The sequence below is a fragment of the Etheostoma spectabile genome, chromosome 18, assembly GCF_008692095.1.
Source record: "Etheostoma spectabile isolate EspeVRDwgs_2016 chromosome 18, UIUC_Espe_1.0, whole genome shotgun sequence".
NCBI classification, from domain to species: Eukaryota; Metazoa; Chordata; class Actinopteri; order Perciformes; family Percidae; genus Etheostoma; species Etheostoma spectabile.
In genome coordinates this window covers 3,377,749-3,402,748 of record NC_045750.1, presented here as the reverse complement: position 1 = coordinate 3,402,748, position 25,000 = coordinate 3,377,749, and the positions used below count along the sequence as shown (strand labels likewise).

The 25,000-nt window shown below is 41.8% G+C and overlaps 1 protein-coding gene across 4 annotated transcripts in view; it reads right to left on the bottom strand.

Annotated features, from left to right (window-relative positions):
• The window catches only part of hivep2a (HIVEP zinc finger 2a), a 111,412-nt gene that overhangs the window by 47,342 nt on the left and 39,070 nt on the right, over window positions 1–25,000 (bottom strand). For 2 of the 4 annotated variants that reach the window (XM_032542728.1, XM_032542733.1), the window contains exon 3: window positions 11,282–11,424. The gene's annotated coding sequence lies outside the window, so the exon portion shown is untranslated. The remainder of the gene's footprint in view (window positions 1–11,281; window positions 11,425–25,000) is intronic. The other 2 variants (XM_032542729.1, XM_032542731.1) reach the window with 1 other exon arrangement.

Sequence of the window (25,000 nt, the reverse complement as noted above, 5' to 3'; positions counted from 1 at the left end):
ACCCCCCCCCCTTTCATCCCCTCCCTCCGGTGGTAGTAATCACTCTTTACCTTTTTCCCCATTTAAAGTTACACTTTCTGTCGTCTGTAGTTTTAATTAATCACGCGACTCGTTAACGAACTCTCCCCCTCGACTGTTAATTAATCAGGTTTCTGCCTTAATGAACAGTCTAAACTCGTTAAACCTGTTTCGCTCTTAATAAGCCCGTTAGCTCCGGGGCCTAGCGCTCCGACAAGACTATTAGGCACTACTACGCCTTAATGGCAGCCGCCGTGGGTGTGTGCGTGAGCGTGTGTGTTAAGATTACCTCACTCCCTAATGGGGCTGCTCAAATATTTATAGGGCAGGAAGCTGAATGGGAAGAATGATAGCGCTCAGGGAGACAGCAGACACTGAGGGAGTACATGAGAAGACCGATGCTGCCTTCAAGTGCTCCTCGTAAGCTCCAACTTCCGACCTCGGAAGTTGTAAAGCAATGGAAAGCCCAAAGGGTCACAACACGCTCCTCTGCTCGTTCACTGCAAAGATTTCACCCACCGGCTGGACCCGACACATGGCTCTAAATTAACTTTGGATGCCATTAAGACCAATGTCACCTCATGGACAGACATTTTCATAATATTAGCCTGTGGTTTGTCCCCAAACACATGAATACTAGTCTGGATCCGGCGCGTCAGGCCTGTTCCGCTCTATGTGTGTTGCCCGCAAAATCCCTTTGCTTTGGGAAACAACAAGAAACTTGAAATAACTGTGCAACAAGGCCGGCTTGCTCGGTTCTTTCAAGGAATGATTGTAAAGATTTACAAAGAATATGTTTAGGGTGTTTCCTCTCTAACTAGGATGTTGTGGCACCCAATGGTGGGATGAGTTCAGAGTGGCAGATTTGTAAAATACGGACGTTTGGACACTGGCTGTCAGCATCAGAAGCGACGCAAAAATCACCCTTCAGCGTGTTTTTAGAGCGCACTACGGTCTCGACTACAGTAGTGAGTAGTGTAAATGGCCGGAAATCTGCGTAGGGAGGTTGGTTTGTTGGGGTGGTGGGTGGGTCAAACAACACCCAGGAGACCAAGGGTCACGTTTCCTAAACCCAACCATCGGTTCTTCTTTTCCTAAATCCAACAGTCCCGTTCTTCCCGCGTGTCATGGAAACATAAGCCCACCACAACCTTTTCCTTAATCTAACTTGGTCAAACGGGATGCCAAGAGTCCCGACCAAGCAAACAAACAAATTAACTTAAAATTGACAGTAACTTACTGGTAACGATTGGCCAGCAAGTTACTGTGAATCTTTTACAGTAAAGGTACCGTACTTCCATTTACAGTATTTTATGTATTCGTTGGAATACAAAACAATTACACACAACATAAGATAAAAAAAGTAAAAATACAGTAGTTTACTATTTACAGTACTATAGTGGCTATATTGTGATTTTTTTTTTTTTTTACAGTAATGCTTTGACTTCTGTGATTTCAACTGTAATACTTAGACTACTGTGATGTTGTCATGTCGACGCGGTTGTAATGTAACTTTACAAATCATCCGAACAAGACATGCAGGATACGCTTGTGTTAAAAAAAAGCTTATTTTCTTAGGTCTTGTTTTGTATCTCCGTCCATCATTTGTAATGAGAACTCCATAATGAATTGCTTAGATTGAGAGCTGTAGATTTAAGACCGGGACTAAGTCCTTTAAAGAGGGCTGGGAACTTGACGGCTGTGAGACTTGACTTGTTCTGATTCAGCTCTGCAAAAAGAACACTATTAAGACTGATGCTACGTTGACCTTAAAAACTATTTGCCGTTTCAGTTCATTTATACAAACAGATAAAAGCCATTCTAAAAACGTCATTTGAATGCACAAATAAAAAAAAACATGATTTATAAAAACAAAAATGGAGCTTTCTCATCAAAACAACCCAACACCAATCTGATCTAACAATCCCTGGACTGGACACAAAAGAACATGATTTTATAAAATAAATAAAAACAGCTGTGTGGGATGTATGTGATTTTGCAAATGAACCCTTTGTATGTGGAACCCGTAACTTGACATGGACTTTTCTCAGGTGACTTCAGACTTGGACTTGACCCAAACACTGAGTGACATGGATAGGGCCGAGTCCAGTAGGATGAGCAACACGAGCGATCAGGTGATAACAGGATGTTAACAAACCCTGAGCTTATTGAGCCTGGGAATAAAGCCAAGTGAGCGCATCCACAAGGTCCAATATAATCACATACTGCTCATAAATCAGTGTGGTCACACACACACACACACACACACACACACACACACACACACACACACACACCACACACACAAATAAGTGTCTAGAATCACAAGGGACAGTTTGGCCAATAAAGTTTTATCTTTGACCTCCAAATGAGAAGGTTAGCTCGTTTGGGGATTATTTAAATCTCATTTATGTCGGGGATACTTCCTGCAGATTTCAGGGAGTCAAATCCTAACAATATGACATTCATAACAGCCAAAACTATGTAATTAAGACCTTGTGAAAAAGTCAAATATTCCTTTATGGCGTGCAGACTAGAGCCCGACCGATAAAGGATTTTTTAGGCCGATACCAATACAAATATTTGGTTATTTAAAAATCCGATATGCCGATATGACATGATACAGGATTTCCCTAACATTAGTTATTTGTAGTTATTCATGAGTTCTCACTAAAATAATATGATAGGAATTTGTTTTATTGTGACAACAGAACATCAAAATATATTAAAGTTCTGATGAATAAAACGTATAAAAATTCAAACTTAAGAAATGAAACTTAAAGTCCTTTGAACAGAAACACATTAACAACAAAAAATAATCAGAGTGTTGCCAACAGGGACGTTGTAGAGCGTCCTCTGGTGGACAGACTATGCAACGCCATCACTTACAGGGACGTTGTAGAGCGTCCTCTGGTGGACAGACTATGCAACGCCATCACTAACAGGGACGTTGTAGAGCGTCCTCTGGTGGACAGACATAGCAACGCCATCACTAACAGGGACGTTGTAGAGCGTCCTCTGTGGACAGACTATGCAACGCCATCACTAACAGGGACGTTGTAGAGCGTCCTCTGGTGGACAGACTATGCAACGCCATCACTAACAGGGACGTTGTAGAGCGTCCTCTGGTGGACAGACTATGCAACGCCATCACTAACAGGGACGTTGTAGGCGTCCTCTGGTGGACAGACTATGCAATGCCATCACTAACAGGGACGTTGTAGGGCGTCCTCTGGTGGACAGACTGTGCAACGCCAACGCTCATAACATGGTTGACAGTCCGTTTTTATTTTTTAAATATTTGTTCTCAGAATCATTTGTCATTATAAATTATTCTAATGAATAAATATTGTAATGTATATACATTTTTTTTAATTGGCCATTATAGATCGGGAAATGCCTAATATATATCGGTCGGGCTCTAGGGAAGACATTTAGAGCTGGGGCGGCGGAAACTTCTCACTTTCCTAAGGACATACTTTCTGGACACTTAATGTCACTCATGTAGCATATGCTAATGTCCGTTTGTAGTTTTATTTTATTTTTCTGTATTTGTCTATTTTGTGTCTATGGTAAATTGAGTTATTGGTTTGTATATTATCTGTTGTATATTTATTGTTATCGAGCTTTTAGTAGCTTATTTAGGGTTCCCCATATGACCAATGTTACCGTCTGAAATTGTGTTTACTGATACAATGATGACGTGTGAAATAAACGAAAGAAAACTAAGTACCACTCAACACGGTGCATGCTCAAGTACCACAACCTGCTGCCAACCAGTGGACGAGGTATGTTCTCATCGGGGAGTTGGGAAGTGTTTACAAAACACCAAACTCAACAATTTGCTGCAGCAATTTAATTCAGATCAGCGTTGAAGCGTTGCTTCAGCCTTAAGGCGAGCGAAAACCTTCCGCCAACAGAGTGAGGTGATTCCACTTGTTTCCAATTCTGCTCACTTGTCTCAGGAATTCTCTGGCAACTGTACGGATCTTAACAAAAATAAACAAAAAGGGAAGATACAGGCAGGTTGCTGCATGTGTGTATAAAGAAAATGAAACACAGGGCGCGTACGTTGGCTCATGACTCAAAGAATCTCACGGGTAGTAATGACACCATCTCACTCCCGTTCGTAGATTTACCCTGAAGTATAAGACAAATGGGATTTTAAGACTTCTAATTAAACTGCATGTCGATGGTTATCTTCAGCGATGCCGGATGCAGAGCGACAGGAACCACGTGACCGAGATGGAGGCTGACGACACGTTTGTGGTATCTAGCTCAGGGAGAGTTTCGGTGATGACATCACGGTGTGGTGAGCATGAGGATGAGGTCAGCCCTGATGAAAGTAAAGGATGGATGGAAGGATGGATGGAGAAAATGTAGCGCAGCGAGGAAAAGAGCGAGATGAAGAGTGAGAGACGCCGGGAACAAGTGGGAGATAGAGAGAGAGAGAGAGAGAGTGATGCGTTTTGGCCGTGAAAGAAAGAACGAAGCAATAACGGAATGAAGGAAAGAAAGAAAAAGAGAAGATGAGGGGAATAGGTCAGTCTGAACTCACTGTTGAGGGAATGGGTGGAACCAGATGGGAAACACATGCCGTGAAACACACACACACACACACACACACACACACACACACACACACACACACAGCGGGGGTGGAGTCTAATGGTGACCTCTTGACACCAGATGAAGGGAAGACACTTCTTCTCTTCTCCCTCGTTCTTCCTCATTCCCTCCTAACAACATAATGCATCTGATGTAATCGCTCAGCTAATGCACGTCACTGTCACCTCAGTGGAATTCTGGGTATTTGAGTCCCCAAACAGTTTGTAGACAACGGCTACAACCAGGAGAAGAGTGTACTGTGACGCCACAGGGAGGCTGCGTTTAAGTGTCGTGGGAGAGGAGGGAAATAGCAGCGACCTGCAGGAAAACACCTGAGGATCAGACGTTAAAGACTAAAACACTGACAGCCTCGGCTTCACGTCAACATCTGGGGAATGCACCGATCCGACTTTTTTCAGTCCCGACAATGATACCGATACCTGGACTGTTGTTTAGTTAATAATAAACTGTGTACTTTCCACCTTTTACCTTCCTTCTGGATTGGCCAGTGGATCTGTTCATTTTTCCGATCCCTGTCTTTGTTTGTCAATATCGGGGCCAATATCCCATCTGGTTACTTACATTTGCTATATTATTTAATTACATGTTATTCAATTTAATTTCACGTGACTTACTTACTTACTATGGCCACCTTACTTTATTTCACTTTGCAATACTTTTTAGATGATGCCACTTTACATTCATTCAGTACTTTTTGCACATTGTCTGTTGTTAGTCTGTTGTTTGTTTGTTGGTTTGTTTTTATTGTGAAAAACTGCTACTGTAATAAGAGAATTTCCCCAATGTGGGATGAATAAAGTATTATCTAATCTAATCTTAATATTGGATCGGTGCACCTTTAGTACATTTTAATAGAAAATACAGCCAATCTCGCTTTAAGATTATAAATGCTTCCAAGCTCAGCTGTACATTGTAAATACCGGCACTATGGAAATCATGTCAAATACAGCTATGGATAATACATATTCGCGAAAAATACAACCAAATTTATCTTTAGAATAAACAGGAATTTTGCAGAAAAACCTCCCAAACTCGTCTTTAGAAATACCAAAATATTTGTATATACTGTATATTTCACTGGACAGTTAAACCACATCTCATGGTGGCATCCCAAAATAAGTCGTCATCTTTTCCGGAAAATGTCCTTGTTGATTGTGACATGCTGACCTGTGGACTGTCCGATTGGATTCTGTCACTGGTTTTGGGGGAAGGGGTGTCTCCACTGACGTGTTGAGGTGTGTCCTGTGTTGTTGGCATCTGGTGGTGTTTGGTTTTTTTCTGTGTTTTAGATATCCTGCTGCACACAAAATGTCCTTTTCTAAAGATAAATAAAGTGGAACTTGAATGTATGGAAACCAAGCGATGGACCGTACCATCCCATGTGGAGCGGCCCAAACATTTTGGGATTTTCTACACACGCGAGTGATGTAAACACATACTGCCAGCTGCTTCCTGTGACAGGTGTTCTTTAAGCCGGTTTGTTCGTCATCACATCTATTTGGTTTTTCCCTGTAACTTTAACCCTGAGGAGCCTCGTTTTTTTAACCTTCCCACAACGTCTTCCATGTGGCAGCAGCTTCACCAGACCGTTAAGGGTATGTTGTTTTCCACCAGGGAACCCTTAAGACATTAACACATGTACGTACAGTTAGGAAACCAGTCCGCCCAGTTCCGCAGGTTGCAAATACCGTAACAGGCGTGGCCGTACAGTACAATAGAGTGCAGTACAGTACAGTATGTTCACTTCAAAACAAGAAATACTTCTTCTTTTATCTTTGTACGTTTTTAAGTCAAAGAACTGACTCGTAATATGTTTCAAGTGAGTCAGTAGTGGATTCTGGGAAAGGGTTGGGTAAAGATGACCAGGGCTGATGGGAAATACACACACACACACACGCACACACACACACACACACACACACACACACACACACACGAGTTCCAGATTGTGTATGTATTTTATTGCTTTGGCAACACAACAGTGACAGTCGTGCCAATGGATGTTTGAATTTAACTGGTAGAGAGAAAGAAAGAGAAAGAGAAAGACAAACAGAAACTTCCAAAACAACTAAAGGTACTTTTCATCTACTTTTAAAAGAATTTCAAAATAAAACCTAAAAGGTAATTCATTTTTTCATCTACTGTTCAAGAAGTTTTAAATAAAATCTAGTGGTAAAAGAATTACTTAATAAAACCACACAAAGTGGACAAAATAAGATAAAAACAAAGATGTGCAGTCTTTCCCAGCTGTATACACCCTCATTGACAAGCCTACATACCTGACCTCAACCTTTACCCTAACCTTAACCCACACCTAGGTCAAACCTTAACCCTAAGTCTTAACCTTCAAACAGTCCTTTAAAGAGCCGAGGACCAGAACATCACTCCCAAACTGAAATACCCTCACATCATAAAAAAGCATCTGCATTTGCAGAGTTGTCCATTACCTAATGGAAAAAGTGAAACGCGTGTTCAAAAACTTAATTTTCTGCAGTTGTGCAAAACCCCAAGCTAAAGTGATATTAGTGGTATGAAACTCCTATTATTACATGTTGATGCAGGAACCATGCAGAGCTCCGGAGCTATGGGTAGACCGTGACCCTGTATCATAACCCCGGGTCAGCTGCACGTTCATTTTCCCTTTGAACAATAATAACGGGTCACAAGATGATCACAAGAAGATCCACAGCTGAAAGTCGTATTACTAATTAGAAGAGCCTTTTGGTTTGTGAAATGTAATGATTCAGCAAAATGGCTCGAAAGCGGAAAGTCTGGGTTAATATCCCGGATCAAAGTTAATCCTCCTGAATAGAACTGTTTTCAGAAAGTCCTGACCTGAAACGTTAGCCGGCTCCTCCTGAAGAACACCAATATCCAAAGCACTGACGCTTGAATCCGAACACAAACAAACTGTAGTATTCCTCATCCCTACCCGGGAATAGGGAAGTTGCTCAACAACATCATGTCTGATTGGCCAAGCGCTAGGCTACGATAACGTCTGCTTTGCTGTAAATCAGAATGAATCATCACATACACAACTTCCCTTCTATATCTATATATAGAGGATAATCAAGGTCGCTGTACCGTGCTGACCCAGGCACACAGGAGATGTGTGTTCAGTGTAGGGATGCACCGAATCCAGGATCCAGGATTTGACGGGGTTTGGTTTCTGCCGGACCTTAGAATTTTTGTTCCACCGATCCGAGCCCTACGCTTCAACTAGACGCGCTACGCTGGTCGGCGTAGTGACGCCGCCCTTGCTCACTGGAGGGTGTTAACGTGGGTGGAGCGCTCAATGCAGTAGGCTGTGAGAAAGTAAAACTGGAACTCGTGAGCAGAAAAATCGTTGTTTGGCAGAATGCTCTATCAAAAGAAGGCGATCCAGTCAAGCTACATGTTCAATTTGCAATGCCGATTTGGTTCTTGACCCTAAACACAACATCGCCGTTCTTAAAATATTTGCGTATGAAACATCCAAAGAATATGAGTTGTGCATGAAGGATTTACAGACAGCAGTTCAAATGCAGCAACTTCAGGTACGGCAAAGGAAGGATCTCTCTCTCTCTCTCTCTCTCTCTCCTCCTTCTCTCCTCTCTCTCTCTTCTCTTCTCTCCTCTCTCTCTCCTCTCTTCTCCCTCTCTCTCTCCCTTTTCTCTCCCCCCTCTCTCTTTTAGGATTTGGAACTTTTATTGTGGGCCAGGCATTAGACAGCTGAGAGCAGAGTAGTTTTCATACACTTCTTGTCATTGCTGTCAAGTTTGCTCCGACCTTAATTGACAGCAGACGCCCGCTTGTTCTGCATCCACAACAATACGCAGTTTTTTTTTTTCTTCACAAGATAATATTTGCAGCGAGTTTAATGTTACCATGGCAGCTGTTTGCCACCTGTTGACTTTGCGTGCCTTTCCTCGTTATGTCTGCATGCAAACATGTATTTCCATTTACGCTGTTGCCGTGCATGGGGCTGCAAAAACAAACTGGGTTTCTGTTTGTGATGATATCAGGGCAGAGCGTGGGTGCTTTTACCCCTGAATTATTTTTCTGTTCAGCTTCATCCAAATACTGTGGCGACCTGGCATTTGAGCCGGTTCAAAAAGTTTGAAATGCTCGAGTTTATTCTGCACTTGGCACCGCATGTTTGCAACAAAGCTGCACCAAACAGAACTCTGGCCTATTGTTGCATCTGAGCTTATGTTTCTCTATGTTTACTTTTTTGTGAGAGTGTATTGTGTTGATGAAAGCCACATGTCCCACAGGGGAGAGTAAAAAGTCCTTGACCCCGAACACCCCTTAGCCTGTGTTAAAGCATGAGCGTTACCCAACTGGAACAAGACAGCTGCATCAATATCAGATTGGAGAGAGAGGGAGAAAGAGAGAGAGAAAGAGAAAGAATAGAGATGGCCGTGACAGAGAGAGAGAGAGAGAGAAACAGAGAGAGAGAAGAGAAAGAATAGAGATGGCCATGACAGAGAGAGAGAGAGAGAGAAACAGAGAGAGAGAGAGAAAGAATAGAGATGGCCATGACAGAGAGAGAGAGAGGAGAAACAGAGAGAGAGAAGAGAGAGAAGAATAGAGATGGCCATGACAGAAAGAGAGAGAGAGATAAAGAGAGAGAGAGAGATAAAGAGAGAGAGAGAGAAAGAATAGAGATGGCCAGGACAGAGAGAAAAAGAGAGAGAGAGAGAAACGTGGGTGAGAGAATAGAGATGGCTATGACAGAGAGAGAGACACAGAGAGAGAAACGTGGGTGAGAGAATAGAGATGGCTATGACAGAGAGAGAGACACAGAGAGAGAAACGTGGGTGAGAGAATAGAGATGGCTATGACAGAGAGAGAGACGAGAGAGAAACGTGGGTGAGAGAATAGAGATGGCTATGACAGAGAGAGAGAGAGAGAGAGAAACGTGGGTGAGAGAATAGAGATGGCTATGACAAGAGAGAGGAGAGAGAGAGAAACGTGTGAGTATAATAGAGATGGCTATGACAGAGAGAGAGAAGAGAGAGAAACGTGAGAGAATAGAGATGGCTATGACAGAGAGAGAGCGAGAGAGAGAGAGAGAGAAAGACGGGGGGGTGAGAGAATAGAGATGGCCATGACAGAGAGAGGGGGGAGAGCAGAGGTCAACAAGGCTCTATTTTTATCTTTACTCAAGTCGTGTCTCGGCTTGAATGGAGGCGAAGAAGCAAATGAGAATTGCGTAACCTTGGCACACAGCAGACTGCAGGAGGCCAAAACGCTGGCCCCCAAAACTTTAAAGGGCAGTTCGAGGGTCAGGACCTGGTTTTAGGATTAGGGTTAGAATTAGGTTATGGTTAGGGTGAGGGTTAAGGTTAGGGTAAGGGGCTAGGGAATACATTATGTCAATGACAGGTCCCCACAAAGATAGTGAGACGCAATGTGTGTGTGTGTGTGTGTGTGTGTGTGTGTGTCATGTGTGTGTGTGTGTGTGTGTGTGGTGTGTGTGTGTGGTGTGCGTGCGTGCGTGGGTGCGTGTGTGTGTGTGTAAGCACTAAGCCATCATCATAGCCTCACTCTGACTTCCCCGGAGAGCTCGGAAAATATCTTCTCATTGCAACATTTTATGATGTGCTGATCTGGTCTTTCACAATATCTTTTCTTGTATTTTGGATCGTGTTCACTCATACGCCTTTGTAATCCCTGAGTGATGTTTATTACAGTGTGTGTGTGTGTTGTGTGTGTGTGTGTGTGGTGTGTGTGTGTGTGTGGGGTGTGTGTGTGTGTGTGGTGTTGTAGCGTGTTAGGGCAGGTAACATTTCGTTTAAAGCTTTCTCACATACTTTTGTTGGTCTGCCAACCACAGTCCCTGTGTCAAACCAAATCCTCCCAGCAACTCCGACTAAAGGTAATTTAGCTCGCTAGAGAGTGTGTGTATGTGTGTTGTGTGTGTGTGTTGTGTGTGTGTGTAGTGTGTTCTGGTGTGTGTTGTGAAAAACCTTTTCCTCCTCCTGCTGTTTGTAAACTATTTGTTTAATTCTTTTTTCTTTTCTTTTTCTTGATGCCTCAGCAGAGAAACCAAACTGGCGATGCTCCATGTAAAGGAAACTATCGTAGTTTATTGTTTTGTTGAACTTAACTTTCACTCTGACGAAAAACTTTACTTTTGTTTTGCCCTACAAACTTGTCTCACAACTCACGGTCCTGTCCCCCTTGATCACTGAAAGAATGGTGTATAGAGGGAAGTACTGGTTCTGAACTGTTCAGGATGATGTTTGGCAAAACAAGACAACCCCCAAAACTTGCACTAAACCTCTGATCTCACTGTATACAGATGTGCACATTCGTAGAATATAACATAATCTCTGTTTAAAGCTTTTTATCAAGGAATCTATCTTTAAGGTGGATTTATGTTGCTTTGAAACAAAACACTCAAGTTTAAATGCACATGAGTGTGAAATACTCCAAGCTGTATGGAGAGCATCCAAAGGTTAAGGACACGAGCCTCGCGTCCCCCTTCACATGTGAATGTTCAGGTTACGCGTACAAAGACTTTGATATGTGGAGGGAAATCAAGCTTTTTCAGAACATTCTTGGCCCGAAACACACCGCTCTGTTTCCCTCTGGTGTTTCTACACCTCGCACCTCACACCCACAAAATCTGTGTTCCACAACTCACGCTGTGCTGTCCGCTGTCCCGTAACAGCCTCGGCGGAGTCACGTCCCCGAGGAAAGGTATCCTGAATGTGGTTATAGTGACAGCGTACCGGTTGGTGTGCACGTGCTCAGTTTGGTTTCAGGAAGTGTCCTCGCGTGGCCATCCTGTAGGAAAACAAACAAGAGAATGATCATGGGTGTGAGGTCATGACTTTAACCTCTCAAACCCCACCTACCCGCCGGCCTCCACCCACTCCCGCTACGCAGCCAACTTCCATTCACATCTGTGTGTGTGTCCAGGATGTTGCACACTTCAAACAATAACAGATATGTCGGACTGAATTTGGAGGAAATGTGGAAAAACTGATGCAAAAGAACATGGAGATTATTGTTTATGATAAGAGTGCAGCCATAAAAAACATGTGTGAAGTTTGAATATTTGACTCAGTATGAACATCATGTGGCAATAAAATAAAAGCAATAAAACATTATTTATATCTAATCCTAAAACTGTGGGAGGAATCAATATGTCACAAAGTTCAATATGTCTTTCAGTGCAAATATATTGTTTTATATGCAATTGGTTTCATGGTGTGTGTCCTTGTTTGTGTATTTAATCCGAGCGGTTTCTTTGTGTGGTGTGTGTGTGTGTGTGTGTGTGTGTGTGTGTGTGTGTGTGTGTGTGTGTGTGTGTGTGTGTGTGTGCATTTCTGAGGGAGTCCGGTCACTATCGCAGCAGGAAATAAACAGGATGTGGCGGAGGAAGTGTTCACCGTAGCTGTGAGCTGAAACTCCACCCTCCCTTTTTTACTATCTCACACACACACGCACGCACGCACGCACACACACACACACACACCACACACACGCACACACACACGCACACACACACACACACACACACACACACACAAATAACTTCTTCAGCCAGAATAAATGAGAATAAGAGAGAAGGAAAGATGAAAATAGTGAGAGAGAGAGAGGAACGGGGAGATAAAAGAGAGGGCAAATGAAACAGAGAGAAAGAAAACAGATGCAGAGAGAGGAAGGGAGAGCAAGACTAATGGGAAGAAAGGGGGAGAAGAAGGAGAGGACACACAGGGAGAAACAGAAACAGACAAAGGGAAAGAGGAAATGAATAGAAAAGGGGGAAGAAAGGAAATGTGAGGCTGGGTAAGAAAGGGAGATAGAAAGAGAAGGAGAGCAAGACAAACGATTGACAGGAAAGAGGGAGGAAGCAAAGGGGGAAGAAAGAGAGAGATGGGGAGAGCAAGCGAGAGAAGCTAAGGTAGCAAGGAAAGAAAAGATGGGGAGAAATGTGGCAGAGAACATGGGCGGTACACACACACACACACACACACACACACACACACACCACACACACACAACACACACACACACACACACACAGAGTGGGAAAGCTGCTTTGAGGTCAGATTTTTCCAAGTCGTCCTCTTGCTCCGGTCTGCCAGGAGGAAGGCAGGGAAAAACTATGACACTGATTTTCTGTTTCATGTCTGTCAAAATACACATATACACCACACACACATTCACCGCACACACACCACACACAGACCCACACACACACACACACACACACACACACATATACACACAGGCGAGGTTGAGTTATATGTTTCCATCCGTCTGAATGGAGCTTTTCCAACGAGGAAAACGAAGCCATCCAGCTGTCTTGAGTCTTTTTTATAGTTTAACACCATGATGACATTTAATCTACAGAGCAGCCCCTCTGCGTGTTTTACCCATAATCCCATTATGCTGATTCCACGACTCAAAGGAGCTGACGTGAAAATGAGCAGGTCTGGTTATTGATTATAATACCGCAGCTGCTGCTACAGTGGGCCATTCAGTCATTCATTTTCCAGACTGACACAAATCAGTAACCAGCACCTCCACTTGACCTTTGACACACAAAATATGTACAACACAAAAAGTCAAAACACACGTAATCTTTAAACCGATAATTGGATGAAGGCAGAAGACGAAAGCATGGTTTAATTTCAGTAGTCAGCGCTTTACAGCCGCCTTAATCAGGTTAAGATCATTAGTGTGAAGGTAAACACACTTAAGGAAGTATAACGAAGCTGATGTAAGTTACGTGACACCACAGGCTTAAAAGGGAAAGCCCATTAATTATTGCTTTTCTACAAACTGCTGACATTTTGTGTGCAATTGTGTGTGTGTTTCTTTGGATGATCCTCGCTGTTTTAATGCACTGAAGCAATCTCAAGACATTAGAGTCAGCGTGGAAAAGATCTGGTTTAAGCATTTTAAGAAATTAAGAGACACAATGAAGCTACAGCGTGTGTGTGTGTGTCCATGGCAATGAGGGGACATGTCCCCCAGTGCAACAGTGGGCCTAACTGATGCGGTTTAAGAGTTTTTGAAGCTCTATGGCACAGAGCAAGAAGGCTTTGATAGACACAATACCTCTCCCTCCGTCTTTGGAGGCAGACAATCAAATGAACACAATCAAATGACAAGAACAACAACAACCACCGACGTACTACGATATGTTGTAGCCATTCGTCCAATCGCCTAACCCAATCACTAGCACGACCTTTAATTGATAACATGGAACTTGTCATAAGAGCGACCACATTTTCACAAGGCGAAAGGTGTCCGTCATGTGGCAAAAACAGTTAAGTTTAGACACCTAAGGGACTAGTTGGGTTTAGAAAAACCCGGGAAAAACACTTTTTGTAACTATACTGTATCTTTATCTCATTTAAGAACCAAAAACCTTTAATTTTTAAAACCTTTCATGTTCCAGGGAAAGTTGATGAAGCACCATCAAGAAAACCTCGAATCAGCCAGAATCATTGTCCCACAACAGGAAACACATTCATTGCAATGTGTAAAACTACTAAAAGCTTCTGATAAACCGCCCAAAGCTCACACAGAGCAGCTGTTGGCCACTAAACTGTCGCTTTTTTTGTCCACAAAGTCTCTACTTTGGACAATATTACAATTCAACATCCATTAACATGCAGGAGTGGATGAATTAATCACACTGACATGCCGTTTTTAAATGCAGTACTTCTGTTTATGTGGGAAGAATGAGGATACACCGATGAAAGGAAAAATTCAGCAAAGAGAGAGGGGATGACATGAAACAAGGTCACAAGTTGGATTCAAGTCCTCAACATCTGGAATACCTGGCTGCAGGGTGGGAAATTACCAGCAGCCACCGGCCAGACTCTGGCACCGTGTGGCTGTGACCGGTAGGCCTGACTACTGGACCCAGCTTGGCAGGTAGCCAAGCATCATTTGGAGTTTGATTCTGTTCTAAGGAGCACATTCAGATGCCAAAATGAGGAGGAAGCAAGTGCATTTTGTAATCTGTTAACCACTGAGGGCTGGCAGATCAAAAGCTTCACTCTTTCCTGATAGTCTGCACGATGTGCTCGCCAATGAAAGAACGTAAAAAACAACGTCTCAAGCTCTGCGTGACTTTCTGAAGGGTCAAATCGCGCTAAAGTGCATCGCTCCCCTTTAACTTCTTTTCCTACCTTCTCTCCAAACTGGAGGATGGAAAGATCAAGGCAGAGACGAGACACAAGAGGGCAAAGGAGAACCAAAGAGGTGTGGAATATTCCTCTGTTGATTTTCCATTCAGTGCAGACTGGGAAGTACAATGGCCTCTGGGTTAGGTTAGTGTCTATTCTCATCTCTTCCCTATTCCCTTTTTCCCTCCTCTATCCTTCAGTGAACCCGTCTCCAACAGCCATGGATTATTTGTATTTCTGTTCGTGTCCCAGTCTTGCTCCTCGTCACCCTATTCTTTCCAGCTGTGTTTCAGTTTTAGAACATTAAAACAATCAACCGACCAGGCAACCGCGCAAACAACCAATCAACTACCTGCCCTATAACAAGCAATCCAAAGCAGCAACGTCTGATCACCTTATAAATCTAATGACTTTGACACTTTCTAAACAACCGCCCTATAAACTAGCTACACAACTCGTGCATGTTTCACGCAAATGTTACAGGATTTTTAGATGCTGTGATCGACAGAAATATTCCTCAGTTTAACCATTCAAATGACGAGCAGGGGGTCCGAGGCACAAGGTTTACAGACAACCTCACTGTGAAATTGGCTGGGAACTTTGGTATAAATCCAATCAATGCATACGTTTAACCCAAAGAACCAACATGTAATCGTTTACCATTCAAATCACTCAGTAGAAACCCATCATTCTTTCCACCTACCAACCCATCAAGCCCATTAATACAGTCATTCAACTCCAAAATCTGCCATAATCTGCCTTAACTGCAAACATGTGTTCAGTAAAGCGGATATGTTTTGAGACATGGATTTAAGTTACCAATAGATTCAGAGCGTGGAAAGGTTGAGCCAACAAACAAACAGTCATCCACCGGTCCGAGTAAAGCTCATCAGTTCAATTTTCTAAGCAAAACGGACATTTGGAAAAACTGAAACATGGGTTCAAATATCTAATTTTTATTTTTTTCCCGCCTTGACAAATTACAAATTTCTCTCTAACCTGTTTTCTTTTTTTTTTTTACAATTTTCTGTTTTAATTCAGAGGATCAGAAATTTAGAAACTTACAAATTATTCAATACTGCAATGATATTCTCTCCCTCGTTCCACATACGTACCAACGATTGGTTGGCTATCATCGTGGGCGGGTCTGATGTGTTTATGCGGGCGTTCAAGAAGACTCGGGGCAGTCAAGTAAACGCTGGATAATTACAAGAACATAATTTGCAAACTTGCTGAGAATTTAGCTTATACTTGTGGACAAGTGCAAAACTTCTTACAGACTCACTTTGGACTGAACGGGGTGGGGGGGCAAGCATCTCGTCATTATACATTTGTCATCATTTATAATGACAAATGAATTATTCTGTTAAATTAATATTTAAAAAATAAAAACGGACTGTCAGCCATGTTGTGAGCGTTGTCGTTGCATAGTCTACGCTCTACAACGTCCATATTGGTAACACTGATTAGTTTTGGTTGTTAATGTGTTTTTGTTCAAAGGACTTTCAGTTTCATGTCTTAAGTTTGTATTTTTATTCATTTTATTTATCAGAACTTTTATATATTTTGATGTTCCTCTGTTCTGTTGTGACAATAAAACAAATCATAAATAACTACAAATAACTAATGTTAGGGAAATCTGTTTGGTTTTTGTTAAGCCTTTCTGGATTTAAAAAAATGTATATATATATTGGTCGATATATCGGCATATGGGATTTTCAAATAACTAAATATTTGTATTGGTATCTGCCTTAAAAATCCTTTATCGGTCAAGCTCTACTGTAGAGAACCAAATTACCAACAAATCATGAAAACACAACAATCAGCCATCCATCAAAACTAACTAACTACCTGAATAACCAATCCAAAAGACTTTCAGTCCACCAACAGTGCTGTCTCTAAACTCCTATCAGCAGAGAGACCTAAATTACTATTAATATTAAGCCTATATCTTTGTCTCAATCAACCAATCAATCAGGTATCTAAAACATCCACAAAGTCTGTATGATTAAAATTTGAATCCGGGCATGTTGCAGTACTGTATGTTCTGGTTAGGACTGACTGGAGAACTGCATGTAGAGAGAAGCAAAGAAGAAGGAAAATGCCTAGTTTTTATTCCACTGTTAAGCTGCTCATTATGGAGCCAGACACCCCCTCACCCCAAAATAAAGACAACACACACCCACACACACACCACACAACCACACACACCACACACACCCCACAACACACACACACACACACACAAGACCGCAGATGAATTTCCTACTTTCATATAAAACTGATAATGGATGTGTCCCAGCGGGAGTGGAAAATCAGAGGTGACTTAAGAGCCTCCACATTCCAACCCCCCACACCACACACATGCATGCATTCACACACCACACAACACACACACACACACACTAACTTTTGCACCTCTGGGAACGATGGAGAGAGAGAGAGAGAGAGAGAGAGAGAGAGAGAGAGAGAGAGAGAGAGAGGAGAGAGAGAGAGAGAGAAGTTTGGCAGAGAGAAAACAGTTAACTCTTCTGAGTTTCCATGTCTCCCACAGCGCCGGGCGTCTTTGTCCTTTTTCTTTCGTGTTACGGGGCCGTTCTGCTGGGCCTTTAACTGAGAAGTCACAATTTTTTCAACATTTAGCTGCAATGTGTGATGCAATTAGGGTTGAATTCAGATTATGGTACAATTGGGACGCAGAATGATAATGGGAAGAAGAGAAAAGAGAGTATTGGAGAGGAGAGGACTCCTGCACCTGCATGGTTTCCAGTCCCCTCCTCTTTATCCACTGTCCCAACAAAGGAGAAAATGCCCAAAAACTAATCAAGAAAAAAAGGTAAAAATGAAGGAAGTCTAACAAAAGGAGAAAATGGGAAAACAAGAAAAGGATAGGAAATGAGAAGAAACGGGATGGGAGGGGTGAGAAGAGGACAGTCAATAGAGAGGATGGATGAAGGGACAAAAGAGGACAGGAAGAAAGGATGGATGAAAGTAAATGACATGAGAACAAGAGAGAGGAAAAGAAGGCAAGAAGACTATAGTGAAACGGAAAGAAGAGGAGATGACTGCAGGGGTGAGGTGAGGACAAGGGTGGATGCAGGAGGGATGACTGCGAGAGAAAGACGACAGGAGGGAGGACGTTACTGCAATAAGCAACAATTCCTTCACACCACTCTTCCTCTTTTCTCTCTCCATCATGCATCATTCTTTCTCCTTCTAAACCTTTTTCTATCATTTATCCTTCCATCTTTCCCCCTCACTCCTACATTCCTCTTTCTCTGTTGCTCTTCCCCCATCACTTCATCATCCCTGTACTTCATCCTCTATCACTCCCTCCACCCCTTTTCTGCTTTATCACTCCTTCTTTCTCTCTTTCACTCCTCAACATCCCTTCATGCCTCTGTAACTCCTCCTGTCACCTCTTCTCCCCCCCCCCTCATCACACTCCCCACTCCATCATACAGTACCTTCTACATCTCCTGTTCTATCCCTCCCTCCATCTGTCCTTTAACATCCCTTATTTCTTCCTCCCTCCACTAAGCTGGGTTGATTTTATTTGTACACGTAGTTCTAATTTTGGTGAAATGGTGTTTTTTATAAGTGAAATGTTTCAAAAAAAGACATCAAATGTCCAAAGTCCATCCTTTTCTCCATCATTCCCTCAACATCCCTCCATCCATCTGTATCCCTCCTCACTTCTATCCGCTTTTTTTGCCAGTCTGCCTCCATCTGTCCATCCCCCTCTCCCCTATCATCCCTCCATCATGAAGCTCTGTTTTGCCAGCAAACCAGAGGCTATGATATGCTGCCACTACCTGCTGTGTGTGTGTGTGTGTGTGTGTGTGTGTGTTTGTGTGTGTGTGTTGTGTGTGTGTGTTTTGTGTGTGTGAGAGAGAGTGTGTGAGAGAGAGTGTGGTCCTGGCAAAGGCGTTTGCAGCCACAGAAGTATAAGGGCTATACCTGCAAGAGAGAGAGAGAGAAGAGAGAGAGAGAAAGAGAAAGAGAAAGAGAGAGAGAGAGCAGAGAGAGAGAGAGGAGAGAGAAGAGATATAATATGGGGTGTGCACAAGGTGATACAGCCACCTGTCCTCCTTGAGCGTGTGTGTGTGTGTGTGCGTTGTGTTGTGTGTGGTTGTGTGTGTGTGTGTGTGTGTGTGGTGTGTGGTGTGTGTGGGGTTGTGTTGTGTGTGTTAAGGTACTAAACTGAAGCTGGATTGTGTTTGGTAACATGGTTTTGTCGTTGAGTTACTAAACACACACACACACACACACAACACACACACCACACACACACACACACACACACACACACACACACACACACCCACACACCACCAACACACAACACAACACACACACACCACAGAAGAAAAAGGGCACAAATATAGGACAGACAGACAATGTTTGAGAAGGACTGAGAGGAAAATGACAGAAACAGAAGAAAGTACACATATTGTTATATTATTCTTATTACTTATACTTTTCCCGGGGTGTCCACACCAAGAACAACAACTACACATATATTGTTCAAGTCAAGATGGCGGAGTCCACACCACGACGGCGACGACAGTGACCAACGATATCGTTGGGATCACTTTCAGAGAGATTTGGGATCTTACCGAGCTACTGAGCATGTGCAGCTCCCAACAAAGATAGGATAGAAGTGAGATGTCTCACTCTGGAGATAAAACAGAGACCCAAACACACAGGGTGAAAACAGGATCTGCAGCAATCTGCAGTACAACAACAATATGGTGTTTTTTAAAAATGAAACCATGGAAACCTATTCTGGTACAACCTCAAAATACAATTATGAACCTGAAAATGAGCAGAATATGAGCGCTTTAATCAAAGAGACTGAGCCGACTGAAAAACTGGGCTGTTTTCTAACAGTTTGAATAAAGAGAGAAAACCTGCACATGCCCCTTTCACTGTGTATTCAGTTAGACCCATATTGTGATGTACAGTGTATCTTGTCGGATTGTCGAACAAAACATGAATGGCGTATTGTGAGTCGTGTCTCATGTAGGTATGTGAGGTACCCTTGATTCCCCCCCCCCCCCCCCCCCCCCCCCCCCCCCCCCGTATCCCATTTTTGTTAATTTCAAATAGTCAACATTTCACTTTTTGTGCGGAAGAGGATTTGTTTTTCCAGAAAAACACTCCAAAAAATTTTTTACCGAGAAAACAGCTAAATTAAAACCATAGAGTTCGGGGGGAGGGGAAATGGGGGGCCCGGATCATTTTCATCGGTCGCAAAAAAAAATGGACGGCCGGAGCGGGAAAGAAAACACCCAGAGTCTTCTTCCCGTATTAAAAGGACTGTTACTTGGTTTGATGTCAGCGTCATTGCATTTATGTGGAGCTCTTTATATGCCACTTAAACATTAAAAAATTATACACAAAAACACATTTCACATTAACCAGCCCCTTTCAAAAAGCCCCTTTCAGTTTCCCCCCAAAAAAAAAATCAACAAAAAACCCATTTAAAGGCAAAGCGTTAGTGGGGGGAAGCGATCACTGTGGCCTCGCCACATCGCCTCTCACCAAACCCACACCACACACCACACCACACACACAACACCACCCCCCAAAATCACACTACCGGGCGGAAAGCTTCACTTCTGAAATTTGTAAAAGGAAAAAGGTTTCCCCTCCTTTCTGGGGATTTGAGGACTAGGTTTTTTCTGTTGTCTTTCAAAATGTATTTAATACTTATGGGTTACAAAAAATTCATCTGTTCAGTTTTATTGCCTCATTTTTCCCTCACGTCGGGCGTTTTTGTTTTTTTTTATTATCCGGTCTGTCTTTTCCTTTTGTCACGCGTCTGGTTTTTTTTTTTTTGGGTCGGTTCCTTTTTTTCATTTGTTTACCCCTGTCTGTCTGTCTGTCTGTCTGTCTTCTGCTGTTTTGTGTTTGTTAAGGTTCTGTTTTGAATGTCAACTGTGTTTCTTGGCTCTATTTTTGTTTGATCCATCGGCCTGTCGTCTTTTTGCGTTTTTTGTCGACAGCCCTTTTAATTGGGGTTTCGTCACTTTTTTTGGTTTTTTACGTACACGCGTTGGTGAACTGCCTTCCCCCTCAGGAAAAAAACAACCCGCATCTTTTTCCCAGTTTTCTCTCTCTCTCTCTCCTCTCTTCCTCCTCTCCTCCTCTCTCCTCTCTCTCTCCCCTCTCCCTCCCCTTTTTTCCCTTTTTCTCTCTCTCTCTTTTGCCTTCCCAAAAAACCAGACCAAACCTTTAATTTTGTAATTAAAGTAGGAACCAAGCTTAAAGCAAAAGGCAACATATTTTATAAGGGGTAAACACACAAAAGTGTGGAAATTTATCTTAACTTTCAAATAAAGTTTTTCCAAAAGGGCGAGGTTACGCCCTGGAACCCGTTTTCGGAGAAACCGCGAGAGAAGTGTGGGGAAAACCCAAAGAAAGAGGAAAAAAAAAGAATGGATTAACGAGGAGGAAAGAGGAAAAAGGGGAAGGGAGAGAAAAGGGTTTGGGTGCAAGGAGACAAAACTGGCTGAGAAAAAAAAAAGGCTACAAGCAGATAAGGAAAGAAAGAAAATAAAGGGGAAAACACAAAAGCAAAGGAGGATAAGGAACAATTTCATAAAGCAGAAAATGGTCCGAAAAAAATGCCCCCTTTGGTTTTGTTATCCCCCTTCTTTGCTTGCAGACAAATGGCTGAGTTAAGGGGTTTTTCTCCACACACACCACACACAAATTTTTGGTGTTGAAAATTGGGTTAGACAAAAAAAGGTTTTTGTTGATTTTTGGTTTTTCCCAAAAAGCTACAGGTTTTGTAAAGGGTACTCTTTGATGGTTTAATTTTCGGATTTATTGTTGTGTTAAGGAGCGTGATTAACTACGTTGGGTTTATTCATAACCAACGTCACACTTGAAGCTGCCGGCCGCTTTTTCACGGGGTTTTGTTGTGATACGGGGAAGGTAAATGTTTTCTTTTCTTCTCAAAAATATATTATGTTTGGCTTTAAAAACCCCCTTTTAAAATTACTGCTTAAAACGCCTTTTTTTAGTTTTAACGACACTTTTCAGTCAGTTCACACGAGTATGTTTTTTCCGTAAAAACTTGCTAGCCAGCTGGGGGTACCAAACTTGCAAACCTGCTGACTAAACTCAAGGTTGTCGCATTTTCCGAAATTCTAGCTCCGGAAAAAAAGCCACATATTCTAACATTTAATCGGTTTTATACTATCAATTTACAGCCCCGCTTTTTCTTTTAGATTTCTGTTACACGGTAGAGACGCCACGCTAAGGACCTGTCCTACACTGAAGCAATGATTTCCTAGGTTTGGGTGGTACTTAAGGAAAAGAAAGGTAAACCTCTAAATTGTTTTCAATTCTGGTTTTAAAAAAACAGCCCCCCCCCAACGTTTCCCGGTTGGGGTGCCTTTTTTTAAATATAGTTAAAAAGGGGGGCATGGCCCCTATTGGTAAAATAAGTTTAGCTAGGTTTCCGGATTTATATTAGGGGAACTAATACAATTTGGGGTGCACAAACTTTTAAGGGTAAAAAGTTAACAATTTTTTACCGTTTAAAGGGCCCTTAACCCCCGGGGGCGGGGAAACAATTTAAAAATTAATACAAATTTGGTGTTGGTGCAAGCTGCCCCATCAGGGCAAGTTTCTAAAAAAGAAAGAAAAGCTGAGGGCAGTTAAAAAAATGAAGGGAAAGAAAAAAAGCCTTTGGGATTGTGTTTCCCCTTCCCCCTTTTTTTAAAAAACCCCCACTCAAAAAAAGGGGTATGATTTGCATAGAACCCCCAAATTTTAACACTAAGGGTTTGGCCCCCTTTCCTTTTTTTTCTTTACTTTTTTGTAACAGATATATACACTACATTTACACAAAACCCTTTTTTTGTTCCCCCTTTAACCAGAAATTTTCCCTTTAAATTTTTAGGAACATTTTTATTTACATGCAAGCAAAAAAAGGCCTTTTTTGAGGGGGTATAAAAAAATGTGCAGCGTCAAAACTAAAACCCCTCTGACTCGTGCAGAGTGGGGGTGAAAGGAGGCCCACATTCCCCGGGAAGAACGTTTTAGTCCCCCGATGCCCAAACAGGAGGGGATTTTAGGAGGTCTGTCCTTTTTCACTAAAATTACTGACCATGACTTAGGGCCAGAAGAATTTTTTAATTTTTTAAGGTTTTCAAAAACTTTAACGTACAAAAAAAGAGCCCTTACTGCATTCCCTTTTTTTCTTTTTTAATACATTGGAAACAACCCCATTAAAAATTGCTTTTTACTATAAAAGGAAAAAAAATAAATTTGATTTCAGGTGGGGGCCCTACAGGTTTTTCCAAACCGTCTGCATTTTCACCTACATCTTATACGCTTGGGCATGTTGTTGGGAGCTCTTTTTTGAAACTCTGGATGTTTGAATCGAAAAAATTCAAAATTTAGACCCGAATTTAATAGCTCAAATATTCTTTTTAAAATGGAAAAATTCCCCATAACCCGCAAAGGATGAAGTGTGAAAAAATGTTTCGAAGTAAATTTTGTTAACCCCGTCTGAAGTGGGGCAGCAAATGGCATCTCTTCTTGTATTTCCCATCTGCTAACTCCTCAAACCCGAAGCAGCCCAAAAAGATCAGCCCCCGGAGAGGCTCTGATTTATATGGTTTCATTTCCAAGGTTTGTCTAATTTAATAGGATTTAAAATTTTTTAAATTTTTTTAGGTCAACAAGGGGATTTTTTTAAATAAAGGGTTATAAATGTTTTTCCCTTTTTGTTTTATCTTGCCCCAACCCTTTAAAATAAAACCTCCGACATTAAAAAAACCCCCGCCCTATTTTGGGCCACAGGGACTTTGGCAAGGTTTTTGGGTTTACAAGTCGGGGATAGAAAACCTTTTTTCCCTATCAGTTTTCACACCCTGGGGGCAATTTTATGACTCCCACTTTGGTTTTTAGGGGTGCAATTGGGATGTTGTTGAAACCCTTTTACCGTTTCCCGCAGAAATCGTACACATCGTTAGGGCAAACCCAAAAAAACCTCAAGGGGGTAAGGTTAAGAGCAAAGCTCAACCCAAACACAATTTGCTAAAAACAGCAAAAGTGTTTAGGGTTGGGCCTTCGTGCTTTACGTCTTATACAGTTTTTTCTGTTCACCCCAAAAATAAATTTATGGGAATGTATCAAAAAGGTTTTTTTGCAATTTTCAAAAATTTTTCCCGGATTTAGAGGACAAACTTTTGGGTACATGTCCTCTGACAACACAAGTACCTTTAACCCGTGACCTCACGAACAATCATTCCATGGGTTTAAAGATGAAACACCCTTTCATTGCAAGCCTAAATGTTGAACAGGAGGAGTGTCAACTCACAGCAAATTTTGCCTCCCCCATAGCCAACCTTTTTGGGGAAATAGTTTTTCCCCCAAAACCTGATTTTTCAAACCCACACCTTGGGGAAAATTTTGGGTTGAATATCCGTTGGCTTTTTTGGGTTTTCAAACACGATGAAAAAAATTTTTCCCCTTTTTCATTAAATTAACCCCCTTCAATTTTTACAATGGGAAAATTTTTTTTTTTGGTTTAAAATGGGAAAATTTTTTCCCCTGCCCCCTTTTCATCTTTTAAAAAAAAGTGAAAAAAATCCCCCGGAAAATTTTGGTTTCAGAAAGGGTAGAAAAAAAGCATTTCCCCAAAAATTTTATGCCCAAAAGTCCCTTTTGGGGATTCACTTGGGATGTTTTTTTTGAAAGTTTTATTTTTTAAGTGAATGTTGCTGAAAAAAAAATTTACCGGGCTTAAAAAAACACTTTTAGTCAAATTTTTAAAATTTTTACACACAAGTATTTTGTAGCAGGATTTTTTAAAAACTGTAGGTTTGGGGCCCAAAACAAATAAAAATTTGTTTTTGTAAAAATGCGGGATTTGTTTTTTGTTTTATGTAGTTTTTTTACCTTTAAAACCCCTTTTTTTTTTTGTCAAATTAAAGGTTAAATAAAAAAACTTTAAGTGTTGAAGTTTAAAACTATTAAGGGGTTCCCCAAACCCCCAATTGACTCAAGGTTGATTTTTTTTTTTAAAAACCCCTTTAAGGGATTATTTTTAAATCCCACAATTTTTCAGTTTTTAAATCCTGAAAAAAGGGTTTAAAAATCAACTCCTCCCAAAAAAAGTTTTCTTTTAAATCTGCCCTGGGGTTTATTTGAGGGGCTCACATTTTACACTCAAATTGAGGTTTTAT